This window comes from Maylandia zebra, linkage group LG20 (genome assembly GCF_041146795.1).
Source record: "Maylandia zebra isolate NMK-2024a linkage group LG20, Mzebra_GT3a, whole genome shotgun sequence".
Classification (NCBI taxonomy): domain Eukaryota; kingdom Metazoa; phylum Chordata; class Actinopteri; order Cichliformes; family Cichlidae; genus Maylandia; species Maylandia zebra.
Genome location: NC_135186.1, coordinates 15035534 through 15063001, shown reverse-complemented (window position 1 = coordinate 15063001; position 27468 = coordinate 15035534). Strand labels below are relative to the sequence as shown.

The following is a 27468-nucleotide window of genomic DNA, read 5'->3' as shown; positions in this document are numbered from 1 at the left end:
AACTAACTAATTAACAAACAAACAAACAAACAAACAACAGTATATAAAATCAAAACAGATAAAATCAGAACAGTAGATAAAATCAGTAGTTAAATGTAAGTTTTGAAATTTAAGCTTAAAGTGTGGATTTGGTGCTTTATTCAAATGCAGCTGAGAACAGGTGAGTCTTCAACCTGGATTTAAATAAACTGAGTGTTTCAGCTGATCTGAGGCTTTCTGGGAGTTTGTTCCAGATATAAGGAGCATAAAAGCTGAATGCAGCTTCTCCGTGTCTGGTTCTGACTCTGGGAACTGATAAAAGACCGGATCCAGATGACCTGAGGGATCTGGATGGTTCATACTGGGTCAGGAGGTCATTGATGTATTTTGGTCCTAAACCATTCAGAGCTTTATAGGCCAGCATCAGAACTTTAAAGTCTATCCTCTGACGGACAGGCAGCCAGTGTAAAGACCTCAGAGCTGGACTGATGTGGTCCACTTTTTTGGTCTTAGTGAGGACTCGAGCAGCAGAGTTCTGAATGAGCTGTAGTTGTCTGACTGATTTTTTAGGTAGACCTGTAAAGATGCTGTTACAGTAATCAAGCCTACTAAAGATGAATGCATGGACTAGTTTTTCCAGGTCCTGTTGAGACATCAGATCTTTTATCCTTGAAATATTCTTGAGGTGATAGTAAGCTGACTTTGTTATTGTCTTAATGTGTTTTTCTAAGTTTAGGTCTGCATCCATCACTACACCCAAATTTCTCGCCTGGTTTGTGGTTTTTAGATGTATAGATTGAAGTTCTCTGGTGACCTGTAATCGTTTTTCTTTGGCGCCAAAGACTATTACCTCAGTTTTGTTTTTGTTTAGCTGGAGAAAATTGTGGCACAACCAGTCATTGATTTCCTCAATGCATTTACCAAGAGCCTGTACAGGGCCTCGGTCTCCTGGTGACATTGTGATATATATTTGTGTGTCATCTGCATAGCTGTGATAGTTTATTTTGTTGTTGTTTATAATCTGTGCCAGTGGGAGCATGTAGATGTTAAACAGAAGGGGTCCCAAGATGGAACCTTGGGGAACTCCACATGTGATACTTGTCTGCTCAGATGTGAAGTTACCTATTGATACAAAGTATTTCCTGTTTTCTACATATGTTTTGAACCAGTTTAGTACAGTTCCTGAAAGACCTGTCCAGTTCTCCAGTCGTTTGAGTAATATGTTGTGGTCAACTGTATCAAATGCTGCACTGAGATCCAGTAAAACTAAGACTGACATTTTTCCACTGTCTGTATTCAGACATATGTCATTGAACACTTTGGTCAGAGCGGTTTCAGTGCTGTGATTCTGTCTAAAACCTGACTGGAAGGCATCGTAGCAATTATTCTGTTTTAAGAAGTAACTGAGCTGTTGAGAAACTGCTTTTTCAATGATCTTACTTAAAAACGGGAGATTTGAGATCGGCCTGTAGTTGTTCATTTGTGTCTTGTCAAGATTGTCCTTTTTCAGTATAGGTTTGATTACCGCAGTTTTTAGTGATTCTGGAAACACACCTGATAATAAAGAAAAGTTGACGATCTGTAACAGGTCTGACTCTAAAGTCTTTGAGACCTTTTTGAAAAAACTTGTTGGCAGGACATCTAAACAGCAGGAGGAGGAGTTCAGTTGACCTAAGATGTCCTCCAGGTCTTTGCTGTTAATAGGTTGAAACTGTTTCATGGTGTTTAAACAGTTTTTTGGTGGACACAGTACATATCCTGGATCTGCTGTTGATGTACCAATTGCTTGTCTAATTTTTTGGATTTTTTCAGTGAAGAATTTGGCAAAGTCATTGCAGGCCATGGTCGAATGAAGTTCAGCTGCCACTGACACAGGGGGGTTTGTTAGCCTGTCAACTGTAGAAAATAAGACCCGAGCATTATGGCTGTTTTTAGTGATGATGTCAGAGAAGTAGGACCTCCTTGCATTCCTCAGTTGTAAATTATAATTGTGAAGTTTCTCTTTATAAATGTCATAATGAACCTGGAGGTTTGTTTTTCTCCATCTGCGCTCAGCTTTCCTACACTCTCTTTTTTCATTTTTCACCAGTGTGGAGTTTCTCCATGGAGACTTTTTCCTTCCAGAGATAACCTTCACCTTAATGGGAGCAATAGTGTCCATTACATTTAACATGTTAGCATTGAAGCTATTGACGAGCTCATTGACTGACCCTCTGGACAGGTCAGGTGTTAATGGGAAGACCTGGTTAAAAATTGCACTACTGTGTTCAGTTATACACCGTTTTGTGATCACTGTTGTTGATATATTTGTGTGGGCTGAGATTTTACTTTCAAAGAAAACACAGTAATGATCAGACAGGCCCACATCAGACACAGTAACCTTTGAAATGCTCAGGCCTTTGGAGATCAGTAGGTCAAGAGTGTGTCCTCTATTATGTGTGGCCTCTGTTACATGCTGAGTCAGCCCAAAGTTGCCCAGAGTGTTACTCAGGTCTTTAGTCCCTTTGTCCTGAGGGTTGTCCACATGAATGTTAAAATCCCCAGCAATAATTACACAGTCAAAATCAACACAGATCACAGACAGCAGTTCACTGAGGTCATTAAAAAAGTCTGTGCAGTATTTGGGAGGCCTGTAAACATTAAGAAACACAACTTTGGATGGGGCCTTCAGCTGTAAAGCCACATATTCAAAAGACTGAAAACTTCCAGGAGATAGCTGCTTACATTGAAATGATTCATTAAATAAGACAGCGACCCCTCCTCCTCTCCTGCTCGCCCTGACCTCACTGATAAAACTGTAGTTAGGAGGGGTCGTCTCGATGAGAACAGCTCCACTGTTACTTTGGTCCAACCAAGTTTCAGTTAAAAACATAAAATCAAGGCTGTGCTCAGTGATTAAATCATTAATTAAAAATGTTTTCCCAGCTAGAGATCTAATGTTTAATAAAGCCAACTTAAGTGTTTTAGAGGTATTACTTGTCCCCTCGTGTTTGGGAGCAGTCTGTGGCACACAAGGTATGTTTACTATGTTTAAAGATCTTTTAGAGTGCAGCTCTCTGTGTTTTGACCAGGCCACATGTCTCCTGTCACCTAAAAGTACAGAAATTTTAAAACCTTCTAGTAAACAGGGTCCCAGCTTCTCCTGGGAAAAGTCATCACTGCCATAATCCTCACAGCCCGGACCCTTCACACATCACACATCAGACTGCGGAGACAGGGCATGAAGAGGAACTAAGGGGGGCGAGGCTGGGCAATGTGACTTCGATTGCTCTGTTGAGGGTGGGGCTCGATGGCGAACCTTTGGCTGCTCTGGTGGGGGGTTTATGGGGGACAAAAAGGGATTGGGACGGGGGGTAGATCTGAGCCCAGCATTGACCCGCTCCATCATCTCCTCAGTGAATTTCAGGTGTGGGGAGGAGGGAGAAAGGGAGGGGGAGGAGGGTGATGGCCTGTCAGGGGTTTGGGGGACTGGGGAAGGTCGTGGTCCCTTGTCCTGGTCGTTGGTGTTGTTGAGAGAGTTGGAGGCAAATAGGGACCCCTCTTCTTGCCTTAGATGTCTCTCCTTTCTGAGGCTCTTCCTCAGATGCCATGGATGTCTCTCCTTTCTGAGGCTCTTCCCGGGTGGGGGCAAATGGAGCTCCTCCTCAAGGTTTCTGCTGGGCTTTGTCTGTTCTTGGAGTACTGTTTGTTCCTCTTTATGAGATAACTCCTCGTTTATCTCAGCCTTGGCACCAAGCACAGATGGATGACGTATGGAATAAAACAAGTTGGAGGTGAACAGTTTCACCCCTGACTTGTTAAAATTAAATCCATTTGCTTTGAACAGATGCCTGCGTTCCCAAAAAATATTAAAGTTGTCGATAAAATGCACTGAGTGGTCAGCACATGCTGATATAAGCCATTTATTCAGTGTAAACAACCTGCTGAATCTCTCGTCTCCTCCTCTGACCGGCGGTACAGGTCCACTGATGAATACAGCTGCATTCAGAGCTGTTTATATTGTCTATCCTGTAAAATAGTCAGATGTCTATTCATATTAATGTACAGAATTCACCTGCTTGGTGCTACTACTGCACATTCACCCAGTGTATATACTATATGTATGTATATATAAATATAATGTTCTTCCTCTACACCCCCCCCCCCCCATTTTTGCACATGTCGAGGAGCGTGTCAGGCTACATTTCACTGTGTGTTATACTTGTATAACTATGCATGTGACAAATAAAGAACCTTGAACCTTTTAAGTATTTAATGTGTTGATACTAACAGATTGCATTTTTTCTCAGTTACACTAACAGGGAGATCACTGTGAGCAAATGCGTTCTGTAATTCTGTACAATCTGAAAAACAAAATGAACTGTGTCACCAAAAGCTGTGATTGTTTGTGAGATCACTCTGCTGCGGTAAGACACATCACTGCTGCACTTTCCCTTTTGTCCTGATGGCCACTTAATCTTGTTTTTGTGTTATTCCACTGGGTTGGAGATCTGAGCTCAACTCTAATAAGTTCCACAAATAGCATCACGTCTGCAACATGTAACCCATGTGATGTTGTTTTTGTTTGTATGCTTGTTTAAATACCAGAGGGCACCGATGACACGCTGCGTGCACTCGCACAGTTGCATTTGAACAGTTAAGTAAACACTGGTTTTATGGTGGTAAATTTACATAGTTTAGTCAACTATAAGCACAAAATCAAATATGAGACATCATGAATGGTTCTTAAAGTTAAAGCGGTTAAATCATATCTGTCTCATATACATGAGGAGTCCTCTTCACACACTAAGATTAACTGTTAGTTCATCGTCCTATATATGCTATATATATATATGTGTGTGTGTGTGTGTGTGTGTGTGTGTGTGTGTGTGTGTGTGTGTGTATTTATAGGCCCAGGAGCCACCACCAGTCCACAGCAGAGCCTCAGTCTGGTGCCCTTCAACACTCAGAGCTCCAGAGAGCACAGCCATTTGGCTTTTCTACCTTCAAGGGGAAATCCTATGAACACGTCATATGTCAAAGAATTGTCTGGCACTAGAAGCTAATCTTAGCACTAGCTTTGTGAATAGGGGTTCAGGTCAGGCAGGTTAGAACCAGAATCTCTTGACTTGCTGATCTGATACAACACACTTAAGCAGTCTTTGAGGGTTTCTAAGAGAAATAGGATTGTTACATCTGAGTGGCTGATGTTGGCTCAGACACTTTGTCAGGACACCATCACTACAGAAGAAGCAGGACCCAACTAAACAGCGTTGTACAATGCTCCGGGATGAAATCTTGGGGCTTATTTGTGATCTTTCACAAATATACGTACTCGAGCACAAAATATGTTGTATTAAAGCATATTTGACATGCTTTCATCTATTCTAAAATCTTGTTTTTACTCATTTTCTGCTTTAATGCACAACATACCCAATGGGAGAGGAAAGAGCTGTCAAGAAGTTTGAATTGAGTCTGCAATTCTGTAGTATAAACCAGAGAATCCACGCCCAGTAATTGCATAGAAATGTGCAAAACTTTCATGTGGTGCAAAACACCACATGAAAGTAGCCTATAAGTGATAAAACATAATGCTCTGCAGTCATACACTGATCAGGGTACAGTCGCACATTTAAAATGAACAATGAATGGATTTTATGTGCTGCTTTAGAAAAGCTGATGGTTATCTTCTGCATCTGTTTTGTGAGACCCACCAAACTGCAGATATTACTAATGTCCTGGTCCACATACCACACAGGCTCTGATTCCAATGGTGGTTCAACATTAGATCACTGGTAGCATGCACAGTTCAAATTTCCACTGCCCAGTTCAGCATTCAAACAACAATCAACCCAGTAATCATGTTTGATTTAACTCAGACAGCATTTTACATTGATTGTAGTTTCAGCTGTTTAGATGTGGCATGAGAGCAGGAGCTGTTGTGGGAGAGTGAAAAAATATTGCATTATGTAGACATGGCATTCAGCCACTAATACATTCAATCCTCTTGATTGTAATTACATTTTACAAGAAAACACACACATAAAATAAAATCCATAAATCATAAATCTGAAGAAGCTGGCTGGTGTGCTTACAAGTGTTAAGTCTTGGTTTGAGATACCTGCTCGCTGCCCACTTTCAGCCACCTAAACAGTTTTTAATGGAGCCAAATTGACAGTGCAGTTGTGCATCTTTACTTATGAGCTCATGTTGTGTGACAAAGGATTAAGGAGTGAGTCTGCAACATCCCGACTATGCTTTTTGGTCAGAATATTTATTGTCAAACACAAAAATAAGAATCACAATATGACTTCGAAACAAGAGAGAGATACGCTGCAGGGACAACAGGGCCAGTGACAGCTGCCAAATCAAAGAAAGGAACAAAACCAAAGGTAGGCTAACAGTTCACAAGAATATTAACGAGTTAACTATCTTCCTGCCTTCCAGTTGATGAGACTAAAAATAACAACTAATGTGCGAACCGTGTATCATGTAGATGTGTGTCTGTAACCAGCCCAGTCCAAGGCAGTAACTAGTACCTCAAACACAAAATGAACTCACCTCAGTACACGTGTACAACTTCACAGACTGTGTCAGTAGTCTGCCATGTGTCTGCTTGTAGGACGCATGAACTAAATGACCATTTAAAACAAGAGGCACAGAAAAGTGCGCTCTTAATGTGAGTACATTAAGGGCGTACTCACACAAGGCACAGTTACTTTGTATTGTGCTCAATCAGCCACTCTCCCACTAGCATGCGCTCACTGCCCTTAACAACCTTAGCATCTCAACCCCTCTCTCACAGACACACACTCTCTTGTAAACCACTCTAGCAGAGGGCGGTGAACTTCAGAATTTGATGCATTTTGTGGCTTAATTTGGGAAGTGATGACATAACGCCCTTTCACATATTTGTTGAATACTTAGAAAATAAATTTTTATGGAGATTATTCCAATATGACCGTATCACACACCATAAATCACGTCCCACACTGAGAACAGCCATGCTGGGCTTAGATACGGCATTAATTGGGTGGATCCACTAATTGGTGGAGTGAACTAGCCTCCTCACCAACCAGCAACAAGTGCAGACAGGAAGCAGAGTGCTTGGCACTGGTGACACATGACCAATCCCATTTGAGGGACTGTTTAATTCAATTCAGTTTTATTAACAACACCCACATATTAATAACCTTAGAAAGGCCGTTCCATGTGCTTAGAGTTAGCCACAACTTTATTTCATGTTTGTTTGGTGTCATCACCCGGTTGAAAGCACCCAGTTGTGTCCACATTGTCCTTCATGTTATCCTGAAGACTTCTGAGATAGTGTGTCTCCTTAGCAAAATGGCCCCAGAGCATGATGCAGCCCACGCTGCGAAGGGTTTTCCTGGGGTTCGTTGCCTCACCTTTACTCCTCTAGCAAAATAATTCATCCATCCATCCATCCATCTTCATCCGCTTATCCGAGGTCGGGTCGCGGGGGTAGCAGCCTAAGCAAAGAGGTCCAGACCTCCCTCTCCCCAGCCACCTCCTCCAGCTTGTCCGGGGGAATACCAAGGCGTTCCCAGGCCAGCCGAGAGATATAATCTCTCCAGCGTGTCCTGGGTCTGCCCCGGGGCCTCCTCCCGGTGGGACATGCCTGGAACACCTCGCCCAGGAGGCGCCCAGGGGGCATCCTTGCCAGATGCCCGAACCACCTCAGCTGGCTCCTTTCGATGTGGAGCAGCAGCTGCTCTACTCTAAGCCCCTCCCGGATGGCCGAACTTCTCACCCTATCTCTAAGGGAGAGGCCAGCCACCCTTCGGAGGAAGCTCATTTCCGCCGCTTGTATCCGCGATCTCGTTCTTTCGGTCACTACCCACAGCTCGTGGCCATAGGTGAGGGTAGGGACGTAGATCGACCGGTAAATTGAGAGCTTCGCTTTTACACTCAGCTCCCTCTTCACCACGACTGACCGGTGCAGCGTCCGCATTACTGCAGCCGCAGCCCCAATCCGTCTGTCGATCTCCAGCTCCCTTCTCCCATCACTCGCGAACAAGACCCCGAGATACTTGAACTCCTCCACTTGGGGCAGGAACTCATCCCCGACCCGGAGTGGGCACTCCACCCTTTTCCGGCTGAGAACCATGGCCTCAGATTTGGAGGTGCTGATCCTCATTCCCGCTGCGTTACACTCGGCTGCGAACCGCTCCAGTGCGAGCTGGAGGCCCTCACCCGATGAAGCCAACAGAACCACATCATCCGCAAAAATCAGAGATGAGATTCTGAGGCCACCAAAGCGAAAGCCCTCCGCCACTTGGCTGCGCCTAGAAATCCTGTCCATAAAAATTATGAACAGAACCGGAGACAAAGGGCAGCCTTGGCGGAGCCCATCACCCACCGGGAACGAGTCCGACTTATTGCCGGCAATGCGAACCAAGCTCTTGCAACGGTTGTATAGGGATTGAATGGCCCGTAGCAATGGGCCAGACACCCCATACTCGCGCAACACCTCCCACAGGACGCCCCGAGGGACACGGTCGAATGCCTTCTCCAGGTCCACAAAACACATGTAGACTGGTTGGGCAAACTCCCATGCACCCTCAAGTATCCTCGAGAGGACAAAGAGCTGGTCCAGTGTTCCGCGACCAGGACGAAAACCGCATTGTTCCTCCTGTATCCGAGGTTCGACTAGCGGACGAACCCTCCTCTCCAGCACCCTGGCATAGACTTTCCCGGGGAGGCTGAGGAGTGTGATCCCCCTGTAGTTGGAACACACCCTCCGGTCCCCCTTCTTGAAGATGGGGACCACCACCCCGGTCTGCCAGTCCACAGGTACTGCCCCTGATCTCCACGCAACATTGCAGAGACGTGTCAACCAAGACAGCCCTACAACGTCCAGAGCCTTCAGGAACTCGGGGCGGACCTCATCGACACCAGGGGCTCTGCCACCAAGGAGTTGTTTAACTGCCTCAGTGACCTCGCCCCCGGAAATCGGTGGGTCACACCCCTCATCCCCAGACTCTGCTTCCTCCCCGGAAGACGTGTCAGTGGGATTAAGGAGGTCCTCGAAGTATTCCTTCCACCGCCCGACAATTTTCTCAGTCGACGTCAACAGCGCTCCGCCAGCACTATACACAGTGCAGGTAGAGCACCGCTTTCCCCTCCTGAGACGCCTGACGGTTTGCCAGAATCTCTTCGAGGCAGTCCGAAAGTCTTTTTCCATGGCCTCTCCGAACTCCTCCCACACCCGAGTTTTTGCTTCAGCCACTGCCCGAGCCGCATTCCGCTTGGCCTGTCGATACCTGTCGGCTGCCTCCGGAGTCCCACAGGCTAACCAAGCCCGATAGGCCTCCTTCTTCAGCCTGGTGGCTCCCTTCACCTCTGGTGTCCACCATTTGGTTCGGGGATTACCACCACGGCAGGCACCAACCACCTTGCGGCCGCAGCTCAATGCAGCAGCTTCGGCAATGGAGACGCTGAACATGGTCCATTCGGACTCAATGTCCCCAGTCTCCCTCGGAATGCTGTTGAAGCTCTGCCGGAGGTGTGCGTTGAAGATCTCGCGGACTGGGGCCTCTGCTAGACGTTCCCAGCACACCCTCACTACGCGTTTAGGTGCACCAGGTCTGTCCAGCGTCCTCCCCCGCCACCTGATCCAACTCACCACCAGGTGGTGATCAGTTGACAGCTCAGCCCCTCTCTTTACCCGAGTGTCCAGAACATATGGTCGCAGGTCTGGTGATACGATTACAAAATCGATCATCGACCTACGGCCTAGAGCATCCTGGTGCCACGTGCACTTATGGACACTCTTATGTTCGAACAGGGTGTTCGTTATGGCCAAACTGTGATTAGCACAGAAGTCCAATAACAAAGCACCGCTCGGGTTCAGATCAGGGAGGCCGTTCCTCCCAATCACGCCCCTCCAGGTCTCGCTGTCGTTACCCACGTGAGCATTGAAGTCTCCCAGCAGGACAACAGAGTCTCCAGGTGGAGCACCTTCCAGCACCCCCCCCAGGGACTCTAAGAAGGCTGGGTACTCCGAACTGCCACTCGGCGCATAAGCGCAGATGACAGTCAGGACCCGTTCCCCGACCCTAAGGCGCAGGGAACAAACCCTCTCGTCCACCGGGAAAAACCCCAACGTACCGGCAGCAAGCCGAGGGGATATAAGAATACCCACCCCAGCCCGCCGCCTCTCACCAGGGGCAACTCCAGACTGAGACAGAGTCCAGCCCCTCTCCAGGAGACTGGTTCCAGAGCCCAGACAATGCGTAGAGGTGAGCCCAACTATATCTAGCCGGTACCTCTCAACCTCACGCACCAACTCAGGCTCCTTCCCCACCAGAGAGGTGGTACTGAAATAATTCAGTATTTGTCTAATTTGGTCAAATTTATCTTCCTTTCAGAGGTTTTTTTATTTGACTGTTTGGTCATTCACATACTTTATTTGTTGATTTTGGAGGAGGCTCTTCTTTTTTGGATACCAGCCCCGTCCCATGCATGTGTAGTCAATGACACTGATGTTCCAGCAGTTTCCAGGTCATGGCAGGCCTGAGTCATACAATTTCTGTGCTCTGACAATCCAAACTAACTTTCTGTTAGCTGAGGTTCACAGTTTAGATTTTCTTCAGGCTTTGGCAAAGTTATTTACACATTTGCTTTACTGACAATCTTGTAAATGTAATTCTTTAGAAATAGGTCCAAAAATATTGTGTAAACCTCCCTCCCTCTTTCTGAAGTTTGCATTGATCTCCTTAGACTTCCACATTTTACTGTGTGCTGGTTTGTTTCTTTTATGCTAGAAGTGAGAACCTACCAGTTATCTTCAATAGAGGATAGAAAATTTGAATTAATGTAGCAACTAGCTGTAGTTTTAGCCCCTTAGTTCATTTAAATAAATAGAAACCTGTGCACCAAATTTCTTGGGTGTTTTTACTCTTTGCATGTACAAAAAGATTCAGCACCAGACAAAGAACAGCTCAAATCGATTATTAAAAGCCTGACATTGCCAAAATGCTCATGCAATACTTAGAGCAGTGGCTGTATAACATGAAAAACAGTCATTAAATGGGCAGCTCAAAAGCTGTTTTGGGGCCTCTTGCCTCAGTAATGGTGAGGGTCTTAATTTGTGAAAGTTGGTGGGACAGTATTTCAGTTTTCTTTATGCTGGTACAGAGAATTCTGCAATCCTGCAAGTGAGCTGCAGCACGACTCCAGTGGCAAGTTATTCTAGCTAGTGTGGACACTTTTGCCGTGTCGTATCTGCTGAGATTTCTTCATCTTGTTGAGGTTTTCAACATCTTCTGCTACTGAGAAATGACTCAGACATCCCCTGGGCAAACAAAGATAGCAACCAATGAATTCTTAACAGCATGCTGTCCTCTACTAATGGACTTCTGTCAAGAAACACATCACCATAATGGAGAATAATTTTTTTATCAAGGAGCTCGCTACCTGAAAAGGGCCTTAGCGTAATGTGTGTGAAACTTGTGAGAGGGAGATGATGTATCCTAGTTTTGTTTTTTATATGTTGTATCCTTGTGTGTACTTGCGAGTAAACTGGAATTTAATTATCAGAGATGAACATTGTGTTTGGCGTATAATGGAATGTGTGTTTTGAGAAACCCAAAGGCATAGTGTGTAGCAAAACAATGGGACATAATCATGTCATGAAAACAGCAGCTACCTTGTCTAGAACCTGCTCTGCTTTAGGGGAGGACTAAATTTGCGGTTAGCTCTACTCTGTGCAGGAGAAATGAGATATGCACCTAGGCGGCTGTCAAACCATTTATCATTTTAATAAGGGGCAGGTTGTTCTGAGGCCCTGAGTTGCTTTTCTCTTTTGCATGCTTCCTCCTCCAGAGGCCAAATTGAGTTTGTGAGCATAAGACATTTCAATACAGAATCCTTCTCCTCACATACAAGGTCTTGAATAATCCGCCCCTATCTTATCTTAAAGACCTGATAGTACCACATGACCCCAAGTAGGGATGGGTACCGGTATGGCACCGGTTCTGACATAAACGGTAGTAACCAGACCGAAAAGCAGTGCACATTTCGGTGCTTTATTTCCCTGAGATGATATACACTTTGGATTCTAGCCAATCATTTTACCTTTGCAAGCGTAGTAGGCAGGCCCAGGTACGTACGTTCTTTTAGAGCAGAGCTACAGATTAAAAACGCCCAAGGCGAAGCGGTCAAATTCTGGCTGTACTTCACAGCAAAAGATGCAAACTCAGCAGCCTGCAACAAGTGCTTTAAGGTGATACTGTGCAAACGAGGTAACACCTCGAATCTGATGAAACACCTGGCGACGCGTAGCGTTTTTTTAAAAGCCGAGAAATGCACCGTATTTGATAGCTTGCTGCGAGATCTCACATCGAGCACATCTACTGCGGGTGTGGTGCCTGTTATCGGACCCGGAGTTAGCAACATCCCCCAAGAACCCGAAGAGGAGAGTCCTGGCCCCTAGCTCTGCCAGTGTAGCAGAAATGATGATGGCAGCATGATCTGCAGAAAAGGCTAACATTGTTATCTTTTTACAAAAAAAAACAGCTAAATATGAGAGGTTTTTGGACAAAGTTTGTGTTCTTCATTATTTAAGCACCAGTTTGAGCACCGTTTAAGCACTGGCACCGTTTCAAAACTACCGGTTTGGTACTGGTATCGGATAAAACTTAAACGATAACCATCCCTAACCCCAAGAGAGCACTTCACTTGGACTGCAGGCTTACTTGTATTTAAAAGTAAAGTCTTCAGCTTTTCAAGCCCTTTTTCTGTGGAACCAGCTTACAGTATGCTGCATAAGTCAGGCAACAATAGGTCAATGCTGCTATGTGTTGATACGCCACTCTTTAATCATTTAATCAGTATTTAATCACTCAGTATTATTAATACTGTGTGTCTTTTGTCCTCTCTCACTCCCCTTATCCCTAGCTGGAGGATGAGGCCTAATCAATGAAGGACCTTACCTTACCTTAAAATATAAAGCACCTTTAGCAACTGTTTTTTTTTTGTGATTTCTTGCTATATAAATAAAACTGAATTGAATTAAATGCTAGTTTGCCTTCATTGTCATGAGATCATTAGTCAAAAATGTTTTGACTTCAGCAGAAAACTTTGCAAATGCTTAAAATCCAAAAGTTGATAAATCATAAAAACTGAATTTATCTTTGACATAAACAGTACTTGGTGAAAAATACACACTGAAGCAAAACATGTAAGACACGACATGGAATCAAACAGAATTTTCAATTCTTTGTACTCTGCAGGCAGGCAAAGGGAAAACATATGGCTACATGTTGGCATACAAGGTTGTACAAAAAAAGTATTTCAAACCTTACACCTCACACTATTCCAATGTTACATATACAATTTGCATTCATTTTAATGCATAAATAAATTCCAGTCATATATGCATGGTGGTAAGTTTTGAGTAGGAAGAACTTCACTACTCTACATTTGCATAAAAGCCCAGCCTTAGTATTCAGATCATGGAAAGAGGAAATTAATTAAGACTTTAAATAAATACCACTGAGAGCCATTTTAACTGCTTAGTTATATGTACCACATGGAATTTTGTTTGCAAACACATATTTAATTTTTTGCTGTTTAAGTTAGAAATACTGTGGCGAGGCCTTTAAACGAGAAGACCTCGAACTGCTTGTTTTCCAACAGACGTGCAGTGTGATAAACATTAAAGAGCTGCTAAATCTTGCTATTCTACCTCACTGTTACTGTGAACAGCATTTTTATATGCTCACTGTTTGTTTCTCGGTGTATTTGCAGGCTGTTCAGCAGCTTCTGTGGTTTGAGAGAACCACAGGTATCTGTCTGGATATTCTCTGCTGTACCAGTTGCGCAGAGTTACTTCAGTGAAATCCTCAGCGGAACATTAGCTAACAATCTTGTTAGGGATTACACAGTCCATAGCACACCACAGGAGCAGCAACACTGTCAGGCACAGTAGAATATTAACGCACTAAATGGGACGTATTGGCAAGTTACAGGTGAAACTGCAAAGAGTAGCAGTTTTAAGAGCCTGGTGTTACTGACAAGTTCAGCATGTTTAAAAGTTATAGAGGAAACCAGAACATGAGTAATTATCGCAGATCCTTCAATTTCCTTTCCTCAGAAGCCTTTTTTTGATCAAATTAATTTGACTGGCAGTCACAAAAATGTGTGCGAGAAAGCGTCTGCATTCCAAATGACTGTTTTCCTGAATCACTTGAGTGTGACTCACATCTGAGTAGTGGGTGAAAGCAGTGAATCAGGGGTTTTCTGTGAACTACGGTTCTCTGACCGTCTTCACTAACAAAATATACTGTGGCTAACACAACCACACTGTGGGAGCCGGAGTGCTTATTGGCAGCTGATATATTTTTGAATTATGGTGCTGTGCGCTGTCATATCTTGGAGATGGTTTGCTATTTTATCTGTCACATCAGAAGTGGCACGATGAAACCACTTGTCTAGCTCTATAGCCAGATGCTCTGATAATTATATCTAGTCTACTGCTTTAGGATAAAGTTGTGAAAAGTGCTAATATTTTCATCTCAAATGACTTTTCTACTCTAATTTTGTTTGATGGTTGGTTTCCTTCACTTTTGCAAAGTGATATATGAATAAGCCCATAATGCTAGCTTTGTTAGCATCTGGATCAAATCTGCTTTTTGCTTATTGTATTGGATCACCCCTTTTTCTCAACATAAGTTTTTGATGAGCCTGTATCATATGCAGGCCTATAAGCCTGTAATATTATTGAGTTCCAAGAAGGGGAGCAGGAGGTAATACTTTAAGCTCTCGTACCTTTTAAATTTACATGATCTGTCAAAAAAAAAACCCCAAAACTAATTGGCCAATATGGGCACAGCGCTGACATACTAGCCCACACGAGAGCTTTCTATCAAAACTGAAACTGAATAATTTAGCAGTGGAACTAAAACCAATGACTGCAGAGGAGAAATCATTATCTGTGAAGTATAACTTTGTTTTTAACTTATTGTTAGCCCTTTTAGCTGTTTTACCTGAGCTGTTCTCAGAAACAATGCCTGGCTTCTGCACTTCTTTAAGTGTCCTTGTCCATCCAGACACTTTTCTTTTCAAGCTCCTTAGACTACAATGACCTGGATGACTGAGAACCTTCACAGACATAATGCCTGGCTTATGGTGCTGATATATTTCACTTAGTTGAGGGGGGGTGCCCTCAATGCCATAAGGCGGAGGGCCTAGGTTTAAATCAGCCGTCAGACTATTTTGTGTGCCTTCCCCAGTTCTCTCTCCCCAGCTTTCCTGTTATCTCTTATCTGTCACAGCTTGCGGGGGCAGACCGTGTGTGACTGAGTGAGGACCCAGGTGCGGACACAGGCGAGGAGAAAAAACTGAATTTAAACAAAAAGTGAGCCGTTATTATTGCTGATGTCATTGAGTCCAAACAAGGCAAAAAGCACTGTGGCGAAGCAGAACTAGAACTTCACTGGGAAACTAATACTGTGATACAACTATGAAAACGCAGAAGACGATGACGAAGAAAACTATAACTATGAATACAAAGACTAAGACTGACACAGCTGACACAAATGTACATAATGACACAACGGGGGAAGTGTACACTAAACACAGCACATGAAACAAAACCCTTCAAAATAAAGAGGAAACATGACAGGATGCATACATGACATGAGCTTGACAAACATGAACCACACAGACATGAAACATGAACCAACAGGATAAGCTAAACACAGAAGGTGATGACACAAAGTGACCTCATAAAACAGAACTAAAGACCAAGCCACTTAGGGGCTTAAGAGAAGTAGATGAATCTAACAAAACAATATCATGTACATAGAACCTCAAACCTATCCAAATAATAGAAGCCACAAGAACTAAACATATCTTCAGTAAAAACATAAGTCAACAATACAGAAACACAAAATGCTGGTCACAGACCCAGCCCGTGACACTATCACAATGAAAGTTAAAAGTCTAGATAATCATGCTAAAATTAACAGACAATTATTTTCATAGGTCCAAATATATCTGCATGGATGAATCATTTTTACTTTATTATTTTATCTATAACTGTGTAGCCTACACACTTGTGTCAGTAACTGTGTAGATGTGTTAATGTATCTGATATTGTTGTCATCGAGCTCATTGTGTGATTCCCAGCACAACACTGCAAACAATTTCAGGAACCCTCAGAGGGGTATTTATACACACAGCCGCTGTTTGTTTTGTAGTCAAAGGTGACGTGCTGTCGCATCCTGTTTGTGCCAGTGTTGACACCCGCAGGATGATGGGTAATGATGTTTCTTTGTCACCACGCTTGCACCGCGCCAAGCAAAGCCTGCTGCTGTGGCTCGCTGTCTCACTGCCCTGTCATCAGCTCTGCTCAGGCAACAACACAAACGCTGCTGTCACATATGCAGAACGGTGCAGATCAGAGAAACTGGAGAGTCTCTGCATATGAGAGGAAGAAAGAGAAGGAGGCAGGGGGGAAGGAGTGCACATGATTATGGCCGTGTCAATGAGAGCGAGACAGGAAAGAAAAAAGAGGAAGATGAAGAGTGCCATCTCTGCTGTAGCCTGCGCCACGCTTCACCAACCTGTCACTTTAGGTTACTGTCCGCTACCTTGGGTTTGACAAACAATGACATGCCTGCGCAGCATTGCAGCTGGCTTGTCTTTGTATCTCATCATCATCACTGCACAGAAACACACTTTCTGTGTCTTATTGACATGTATGCGTCCACGCAGCGCACACAAATTAGCTCAGCGAGACTCACTCACTCAAACTGCTCTTTCATATCCTCTTCACGTGAGGATTCCATTTAATGTGGAGAGCAGTTTTTTCTTCACCTGCTGGATGCTTTGATTTTGTGGAATTTAAAACACCATTAAGGTCAAATCTTTCATTATGCTTAAGTGCATGAATTGCCAGTAAGTAAAAATTGGGCTTTTAGCTTTTATTCCAACTCATTTAACAGGAAACATTGGTTTACAAAACACTTAAATTGTTTGTGTGGAAGGAACAATATGCTCAATGCAAAGCATACCTTTATTCAGTCTTGTGTTGCTTGACAATACCTGTCCTTGTTCTGCTCCTTGATACACAGACAGAATATATTACGCTCTGCTTTGTACAAGGCTCTCAAATTAAAACAGCAGTTAACAAACAGAGGCACTCATTACAGTTGCTCCCAATCATTTCAACAGTGGCTTTATGGGAAACCTGATTAGAACAGCATGCAGAGGGAAGCAGCAAGAGTGGACTGGGGAAAAAAAATACAAAAAAATAGCTGCACCTGCAGATATCCAACCAAATGGAAAAGTGCTTTAATGAAAGCACGGAAAGGCAATGTCAGAATGTAATTACAGGGTTTGGCAGTGACCTCGGTGTAGGGTTTTGGTTTGTTCAGGCTGTTCTCTAAATATTGCTTGTAAGAGCCGACGGCAGCTCTTACAAGCAATATGAAATGAAATGAAAAAAACAAAAAGTTTTCTTTGATGCATCAGGTTCTGGCAACATTTAGACGGGGATGTCACTTACAACTTATCATTTTGCAGTGTGTATTCTAAGTGTGGGAACTGGCATATTTTCATATCTTTTCCTAACTCTAATTAAACTGTGTTTAATGCATACGCCCACACGATTAATTTTTCATGTGTGAACCTCAGCAGCAAGAGGAAAAATGTGAAACCAAGTGCAAAAAGTCCAAATAGGACTTTTACCATCGGCTCCTGACTGATAAACCTACTACCACTCTCTCCCAATCCTCCTTATGCAGACTTTGTAGGTCTCCAAAACATGACTCTTACACTGCCCTGGCTGGTGTGTCGAGTCATCAGTGCCTGTTGTTGTGATTTGGTAGAATTAAACTGAAATTGAGTCATTATACAGTCTCTTTCTGGACACAAATATAGTCTCACAAACTTGAATGAATGCATTAAAAACACACAGGACTAGGTGCTGGTTGGTGGATTAATAACAAATACGATTCAATGGAGAGAGGTCTATTAACACATAGTGAGTTACAAAGGTGATTGAAGAAGAAATACTCAGTGCATCATGGGAATCCCCCGGCTGCCTACACCTACTGCAGCATAACTAAAGGAGGATTCATGGTCACCTAAATGCGTGATGTATGTGGCTAAAGACTGGACACATATGTTGTACTTTTACTTTCAAGAACATAAATAACTCTTTCAAACTATATATTACCATTTAACTTTTGTACATGCATATTTTGGCTTTCACCACTCATCCTCTTGCCACTGCTCTTTCTCTCCTCCTTCATTTCCACCTCAGTCCCCATGTCCTGAACTGAAGTTTAGGACTCTAACACTTCTAACACTTGCTAGATTAGACATGTGACCCTCCCTTCTTCATACAGCTAACATTGAGTTGAATAAATAACAATGGCTATTTATAAGCTATCATTATGCCAGCTAATGTTTGGCTAGAGTCTCATACAAATCACACTTTCACTCTGATCAACAATTTGATTACATTCCCATATCTTTGGAGAGTTTGTTGGCTAAGTTTTCGAGTCCGCTTACCAAAAGAAAAGTTTAGAAACAGACATGGACATCAGGCATATTGACATTGCTGTCATGTTGACTTAAAGAAGTTCAGACGCTTTTCTTTTCAAGCTCGTTAGAAATTCGACGGATAACATACACTCACTACAAATGAAAGACGGCCATATTATGCATTTGAAGGCTAAAATTGCTCAATGGCTGCAATCTAGTGGTGAGATTTAATACACTATAGCTTTAGAAATAAAATATGCACAGATTTCTCCTAGTCTCAACCAATACATTTTCTGCTGGTTCCTAAAAACAATCAGTTAACTCTAAAATTCTGTTTTGACTGCTTTTAAATGTAATTCAAATTGCTTTTACCCACACCAAGCAAAGATCCCAGTGCCTTGCTTTTGTGGAGATTAAGATGAATTTAATGTCCTTGTTGAGCATTTTCCAGTTACTTCCAAGTACGCAGCCTTTACAGTACATACAGCATGAGGGCTGAAGTAATATCACAGCACACGGGCAAGAACTGGGACACAGAGGAACTTAATCCTCATATGTGGGTGGGTGGGTGTATCTATGGAAAGAAGACACTATCAAATATCAATATAACCCATTTTTTCCTTGATGACAAGCACTTTATCACTTGTCAGCTGAGATCGATGTCTGCTGCTGAGGCTTCATTGTGAATTCAAAATGGGTTTAAAATCAATAAGAATAAAAAGCTTCTTTTTATTCCATGGCCATGGTTCAAGTCAGAGTCCCGCAGTGTGACGGGCCACTTTTACTTTTTTTTTTTAAACAAAATTGACACAAAATGACAAACAAAACGACTTATTAGAGGCTGGTGTACTGCACTGCATTGCATATAAAACTGTTCCTTTCTCCAACAGAGGGTGGCATTCTGCTTGTATCTGCAGAAAACATCAAGAAGCATTGTTTTGTGCCACTTTCAACCCTGTCCAGTCTACTTTTCTTGTACTCAATCATGTACTGAGCTTGACTTGTTTCAGTTTATTCAGCTTAATTCATGCACCGTCACACTCTGACTCATGCTGGGTCTTACTGTGCCAACGAGTCTCTCAGAGTTGTTGGTTTGGCTGTGGACCCTTACTCTTCTTCAGAAGATTAAAGAGCAGTTTTAAACATAAACATCTACAATGTTCTTTTCTACCATCTTGGCTGGCCCTCATCCACAGTGGCTTTGTAATTCTGACCCTTCTGTCAAACTATACGCTGCAAACTGAAAGGCAGCTCCCTGGAAATGTAACTACAAATTCTTGTTAACATAAATGCTGGTAACAGCCACTTGCCACTTGTATGATCTAAATCAGCGATCCCCAACCTTTTTTGCGCCACGGACCCGTTTATGCCCGACAATATTTTCACAGACCGGCCTTTAAGGTGTCGCGGATAAATACAACAAAATAAAACTAGTACCGGTACCGAAAAAAAGAAGATTTATTCATAACACACGTGAAAAGACCCAGGAAAACCAAGTTAACGATAATAACGATAACAAAATAACGCTGAAAACCCTGAAAACCATACATTTCACACCTGAGCCTCAACTCTCGCGGCCCGGTACCAAACGACTCACGGACCGGTACCGGTCCGAGGCCCAGGGGTTGGGGACCGCTGATCTAAATAGAGTCCAAACAGAAGTCTGAATTACAAGTGAGCCTAGAGATCCCTTCTTGTCAAATGGATTTTTCTCACTAATATTGGTAAGTGCTTGGTCACACATTGTTGAATCATTGCGATTATCTCTGTAATATTGTTGGGTCTTTCCCAATCTCAGCGATTGAAAAATGAAGGCAACGTGACATGTCAAATAATCGGCTTTGATCTTTACTGATAGTTTGTAACTGTATGCCAGGGGAACATTTTATGACTCATCGATTTGAATTTGGTTTTGTGTGTAGAGTTTGGGGTGTGGCTGCTTTGACTAGCAAGTGTACTTACAGGTAGCCTGTTTCTGTTTAGCCTCAGTTTAGCCTCGTGCTTTTGATGTCCTTTGGGGAATTATCAGCCTACTTTGTGGTACAGTTACAGTATGTACCCCGTACTGAGTTTTATTAGAGTATTATTAGCGTATTACTTGTATTACACCTGTACAAAGTTTATGTCTGTATCTTACTAACCAAACTTGCTAGTGTTAGCTGATAACACTTTACTTTTTCATTACTTTGGATGCAGAAACTAACAACGGACATCACAGTGGTTGTGTCTATCCTTTATATACAGTCTGTGAATGACCCTAACATTAACTCTGCCTTTAAGCAGATGCAAAGAAGCCTTTGAAAGAGGAAATGGAAATTATTCAGTAGGAGCTAAATGTCATTATTAGAGGAGTGCAGCATCCGATCATTAGGCTACTTTCTGCAGCTGACGTGATTATTGGATATTGAACATCCAAAGAGTTTTACATCATGTCCACTTGAAAATAGGTGACAGAATGATTACACTCTTCTATCCAATGCTAAAGGTTCCTGCCATTTACTGATGACATTTTCAATTGATTGCTATAATTTTACAGTCCATTTAAAAAGAAAGAACTGCAACGGTAGTGTTGAGGCGCGCCTAAAGTCAATTAAGTCCCTCTAGTGATGCTAGAGCCTTGAGAGCCAAAGTGAATGTGATTGCAGCATCGTGTGTGTGATTGCTTTGCCTGCTAATCTGTAAAAAGTACCAACATAAAAATGAACTTCAATCAGGCAAAAAGAGTACCTCTAAACCAAGTAATTACAAAACCTCAGGTATGGCTCTTTTGGTAGCTGCTGCAGTTTCTTTGTCACAGTGGCAATGATTTACATAGCCTGCTCGGACTCTTTGACTCCTGTCACATCTAATATGATCTCTACTCTGTCTCACACTGAACTAAAATTGACGTTTTTTGGACTGGCCTTCAGATCAAAAGCTAATTTCCTGAGTGTCTGATTTCCTAAATCACAGTCTGAAGTGCAAAAACCACACAGGCTTGCTGCTGCCAGGTTCCCATATAACCAGAGTGGTTATATGGGAACCTGACTTAATGAGCCTCGTGCCACAGGCAGATACTGCAATTATGATTTCCAATCCCTTCCTTAGTGGCACAGTGACTATTTTTGGAGTGCTAGCAGGTGCAGTACTGTAGTCTGATTCATTTATTTCAACAAGGTTTTTAAATGTCAGCTGAGAGAAATGGCACTAAGAGGGAAAGGCTCTTGACCTCTTGTTTCCAGAGCCAGCTTGAATTTTAGGGTGCAGGTGCAGCTGTGTAAATAGACTAAATACAGTTTTTTGAGCAGCATTAATAATTTGGGTCAGCAGAATTTTTAAAGCCTAGAGAGAGAGGTGCTGCAGTGTAATTAAGGAGAAAAAAAATTTCATGTGTGTGTGTTAGACCAAATTAGCTGGAATTGTGATGGAGTTCCTCTGCTGTGCAAAGGACTCACCTGGAGATAAGTTCAGTCATGAATTATGTGTTCATTTTTAATCTAACCATACTGGCTGTCTTTTGCACCCTGTTATAGGCCAGGATTGATGCTGGGATGTGGAAATGCACGGTGAATCCTTAATGTAGTAAAACCTCCTTTTTTAAAAAAAAATAAAGGAAAGGCTTTGAGATGTTTGTTCGGGCAGTGTGAGAGCATAAGACTAAATAAGAATTGGCATGCCTGAACTATAGAAAATAGAAATAGAAATTTCAAGAATTTATTTATTTGCTGTATACAGTTGTCATAGTTAGTGGAATATTCCTAATACATCCTAGTACATACAAAAAAGTATTGTATTTACTCTCATAGTTGATAAACCATTTTTTAAACTCAAATAACTTCACAGTTAAAATACTCCTAATTCATACTCAGATGTTGGGGATTTGCTGAAATGTTGATGCTGGTTTTTTTATTCATTGGGGAACTTCTCTGTTCAATAAGTTCTGATTAAAACTGTATTTGTATTGATTCTGCCTCCTAGTAGTGGAAGGTGACTGATGTTGTCTCCCACGTTCTGTTAGTGGAAACTAAGATGAAACTATCTGTATCAGCAGGCTGGTCTATTTTTGGAAGTTGTTCACACCAAACCTTCGGTGTTCTCCCACACTCTGACCTGTGGTCACTTCCTTACAAGGCAACACATGGCCTGTATTTATATGGCCTGTATTTATATAGCGCTTTTTACTAGTCCCTAAGGACCCCAAAGCGCTTTACATATCCAGTCATCCACCCAGTCACACACACATTCACACACTGGTGATGGCAAGCTACATTGTAGCCACAGCCACCCTGGGGCGCACTGACAGAGGCGAGGCTGCCGGACACTGGCGCCACCGGGCCCTCTGACCACCACCAGTAGGCAACGGGTGAAGTGTCTTGCCCAAGGACACAACGACCGAGACTGTCCGAGCCAGGGCTCGAACCGGCAACCTTCCGATTACAAGGCGAACTCCCAACTCTTGAGCCACGATCGCCCCGAAAACACATCTAGTTTTGGCTTTGTGTCTTTGGAACTGCAGGGTCTATGAAGCAAATAATAATACTGAACCAGCTGCTGTGTAATTATAAAAGTAATTCCACTGTGAGAATCACAGACAAAGTCCAGATTGTTCTGACTATTACTGTCAAAAGTTGCCACTGCACAATCACAAGAGAAATATGCTTTGGTTTATGAGCTGAATAAATCAACATTAATATTTTGCTCATGTACAGAATTTCTATTTCATTATTCATTTTCTGTTACAGAACCTGAAGAATTTAAATACAAAACAACTGTTAATGATGAAAATATTTATTTCCATTTAGAAAGAATGACAGCCATCAGCAGTGTTGTCTCTGAGTCTCAAACAGACTGGCCTCCTATGAGACATGCACAATTCTGCATGTGAATTGCATGTCAAAATTATTCTACCAGGAGCAATGGAGGAAGTGAGTGTCATAGTTACAGAACCACAGAGACACAGAAGTTGAGGTGGGTTTGACCCTCTCACCCTCTCAGTCCTCCCGAATGCAACCCCCCCCCCCCCCCCCCCCCCAAAAAAAAAAAAGAAAATCAATACAAGTCAGCCTTATGTTAATGAATCTCTGCAATGACTCTGCAGCTGTTTACCTCAATTCCAACTTCCTTTATGTTAGTGAACTATTTCTGAGGTGACCTGCAGCACATTACAGTTCATAGCTGATGGACAAACATCTGCCCCCGCGCTCTGTATTTCAACATCAGACATCAAAGTAGACTTTGATGGTCATGCACAGAGAGGCGGCTCTCAGTCAGGCTAACACTGCACAGCAAACATCATCATGCACGAATGTCACACGGGTGTATTTTATTCTCATCTGCTTGCGGGGATATGCGGTGTGCGCATTACACAGCTGGCAATATGTAAGGTTATTTAAAAGTTATTACAGCACTTCATTTTTTGGTGTAAATGATAATTTCATTGTAACCTGTAACTACACCAGATAAATGGATTCCATATTTTGAAAGATAGAATTTGTGTTACTTGGATGATTTGTTGGTCTCCAACTGCCCTTTTTCATTTTAAGGTAAACATTCAAAGAGAAACAATCTGCAATCATTCAAGCTGTCATTATAAGTGACAGAGTGATGCATTGTTCTCTTGTTTCCTGCTACAGTTCAATCCTGACAAATCTAACAAGTCATGTTTTTGAAGTGCATATTTCAACAAAAAAAAAATCCCCTTAAAAACCAAACAAGCTTGGAGGTTATATTTATGGTTGTGCTATATGTCGTCCATTGTGCACCTCTGCAATCTGTTCCTGTGAAGTCCACCTGCTGTGTGTAGGGAAAATAAACTCAACACTTAAACTGTTCCCGCAGGTCTGTGTTCTCTCCATTAACACGGCCAACTCAAAGGAAGCAGCTTTCCACTCTGTTCTGCCTCCAGTGTGAATGTGAACCCGTTTCTTTTGTGCCAGTGCTATTTATGCTGCTTTTCTCCACAATCAGCTGAGTCTTTGAATCCAGTAAATGCACTTTGATCCTTTTCTTCCTCAGGTGGACATTTTGACCAGACTATTGATCGTCTCTTAGCTTCACTAAAGAGGGCACTGTGACTGTTGCAATATACAGCTTTAATATTGACCACTTCATGTGAGTGTGTGTCAGTCTGCATTAGCTGATAAGTCTGGCAGCATGTGGCTGTGGGGCACTCAGTTTCATACCAACCCTTGAATCACCATTTTGGTATTTGCAAAAATATGTGTGCCAGGTACCAACGAATTTAGTAAAAATTGTATTAATCACTGTCAGCTGCTTTTGAGCCAACTGAAAATTGGGGGTTGTATGTGTATAAAAATAATTCCTGTAATTCCTAAAAAGGTAATGTAATACATTTATTAAACCCCTTGCACTTTGATCACATCTCAGTTATTTAGTTTAAAATCCAAATTACAGAATGACAAAATATGTTATCCACTGTAATCAGCGATGAATTTGACTAGTAGTGTGATAAATTGTATGTGAAATGTGTGAGAATTAATGTGAAGTTAGCCAGCAAATGAAGCTTTGTTCTGTACATGGAAACCTAATCGTGTACTTTTGGTGCCTAAACCAAAGGGTTAGTTCCTTTTAACTTATTTTTTTTAAGCCTAAACAAAGCATCCGGTGAAAACAAGAGAAATGCTGAAACTCAAAACTCAAACCGAATTTGTGTGCCACAGTTGTTTGGACTGAGTGACTGTGACCTCTCCATCCTCCAAATGTGGATTTTTGTTGCTCTTTAACCTAGAAGCACACTGCTCATTATCATGAGCATTAGTATGGCAAAAGGGACCTCCACTGAATGAGGTGAATATGGAGAATACATGGAGCATGGTACCTCCTGATTGTATGTGACTGATAGGAACTGATAACAGCAATTAAATATGTGCATAATATCTGAATATTGGGTGATGGATCTCTTTATGTGTGAACACAATTACAAGACTTAATACACACCCCGGCACCATCTCGATGATATCCCATCCCTTCTAATGTGGAAGGTAAGAAAGAGAAAAGGATTATTCATGTAACATTGTGTAAAACAAAACAGGGAAAGAAACGAAGAGTGAAGGAAGAGAAGAAAGGCTGATTCATCTGCTACTGATGAGTACTCAGAGGAAAAGTCCAGTGTCCTTTAAATGCCTATAAAAGGGGGATGCCCTCATTAATGCATCAAAGCAGCAGAATAAGCTGCCAGGCTGTTATCACATAGCTTTTGAGGATGGTAGTTAAGTACCTTTGGACTATAGTGCCGTTGAGGACTTCCAGGCGATATGTACTCCTGTAAGCACTTTTTTAGTTAGCAGTCCTTCTATACTTTTTGAAATGACCATAAACAGTTATGGTAAACATTACTGAAGTTAATGACGATATTATCCTCCTTTATTAGCCTGTCAGCTCCCTGTTAATGTCTGCTTGAAGTTTCTGTTGTACACCATGAGACTTCTGAAATAGGATCCCTTCCAAATGGAGAAGTGAAGTGTGCAATGCAAACTGTAAACATCTTTTCAAAGCAGGGTGAAGGAGACAAAGTTTAAAAAATATTTTTTGATGATAAAATCTGAGTAGTTACTACATGGTTAGATTTAGATTTATGTTTAGATTTAAATGCATTCAAGGAGTTTTAAATTTAATGCATTTGTGTGAATTATAACAGCCACTGGGAGCCACAAGCCAGTGGACTACTAGTGCCAGTCCCAGGCCTGGATAAAAGGGAAGTGGCTGCACCAGGTTGGCATACAGTGTAAAGTCTTGGGCAAGTCAAATATGTGGATTAAAGAAGATCAAGAATGAGATTTACATACTGCTGGATGACATTTCTGTGAAGATATGGAGCTGTTTAGAGGAGAGGGCAGTGGACTTTTTTGACCAGATGTTTAACACAATCATGGCGAGTGACAAGAGGGATGCAGTTGATGCGCTATACCATGAAGGTATGGGACAGAGCTGTTAAAGTGAGGTTAAGGAGAGAGGTGATGATCAGTGAGCAGCAGTATGACTTCATGCTGAGAAAAACACAGCAGATGATTGCTTGAAAGTGTTGATGGAGAAGTATAGAGACACTATTGGTGTTTTTATGGATCTTGAAGAAGCGTATGATTGGGTGCCAAGAGAGGAACTGTGGTACCGTGCATGAGAAAGTCAGGAGGGGCAGAGAAGCATGTGAACTGGTCCAGGAAATGTATGAGGACAGCAGGATTAGTGGTGACGTGTGTGGTTGGGCTCTGAGCCCCTTTTTGTTTTCAGTGGTGATGAACAGGCAGACAGATAAGGTCAGAGAGTCGCTGTGGCTGTTGATGATTGCAGTGATCTGTAGTGAGAGCAGGGAGCAGATGGAAGAGAGCCTGAAGAGGTGGAGGAATGCATTGGAGAGAAGAAGGAAGAAAGAAACGAGACAGAATTCATGTCAGACAAATGGAAAGGGGAACATGCAAGGAACACAAATAGTAAAAGTAGATGCGGTTAAATACGTCGAGTCAGCCATCAACAGCTGAAGGTTTACAAGATGTTAGCGAAACCTGCTTTGATGTTTGGTTTGATAATGATGGCAGTGACAAAAAGATAGGAGCTGGAGCTGAAGGTGGCAGAAATGAAGATGCTAAGATTTTCATTGGTAGTGACCAGAGTGGAGGAGATGAGTACATCAGAGAGACAGCTCAGGTTGAGCAGTTGGAAACCAAGTTAGAGAGGCAAGGCTGAGATTATTTGTATATGGGCAGAGGAGGAATAGTGTGCAAAAGATGCTGAACACTGAGGTGCCAGGCAGGAAGAAAAGGGAATGAGGGCATGGAGAGGATTAATTTAATATATTTGTAAAAATGCAAAATAACCCTAAAGCTATTTCTATTTTACCCAGGTGCAAAGATACTCAGGATGTCCTCTTGGAACACTCACCTGCTACCCTTTGACCATCACTGAGAACATGATGTGAATCCTATTAAATGGCTGTTAAGATCTTTCATAGAAGACTTTTGGGTACACTCTTTTACCCACTCATAGTCTGATGTGTGG

The 27468-nt window shown here is 42.5% G+C and overlaps 1 protein-coding gene across 2 annotated transcripts in view; it reads left to right on the top strand.

Annotated features, from left to right (window-relative positions):
* Positions 1-27468, top strand: part of klhdc8b (kelch domain containing 8B) — a 280867-nt gene that overhangs the window by 138675 nt on the left and 114724 nt on the right. The window lies entirely within an intron of this gene.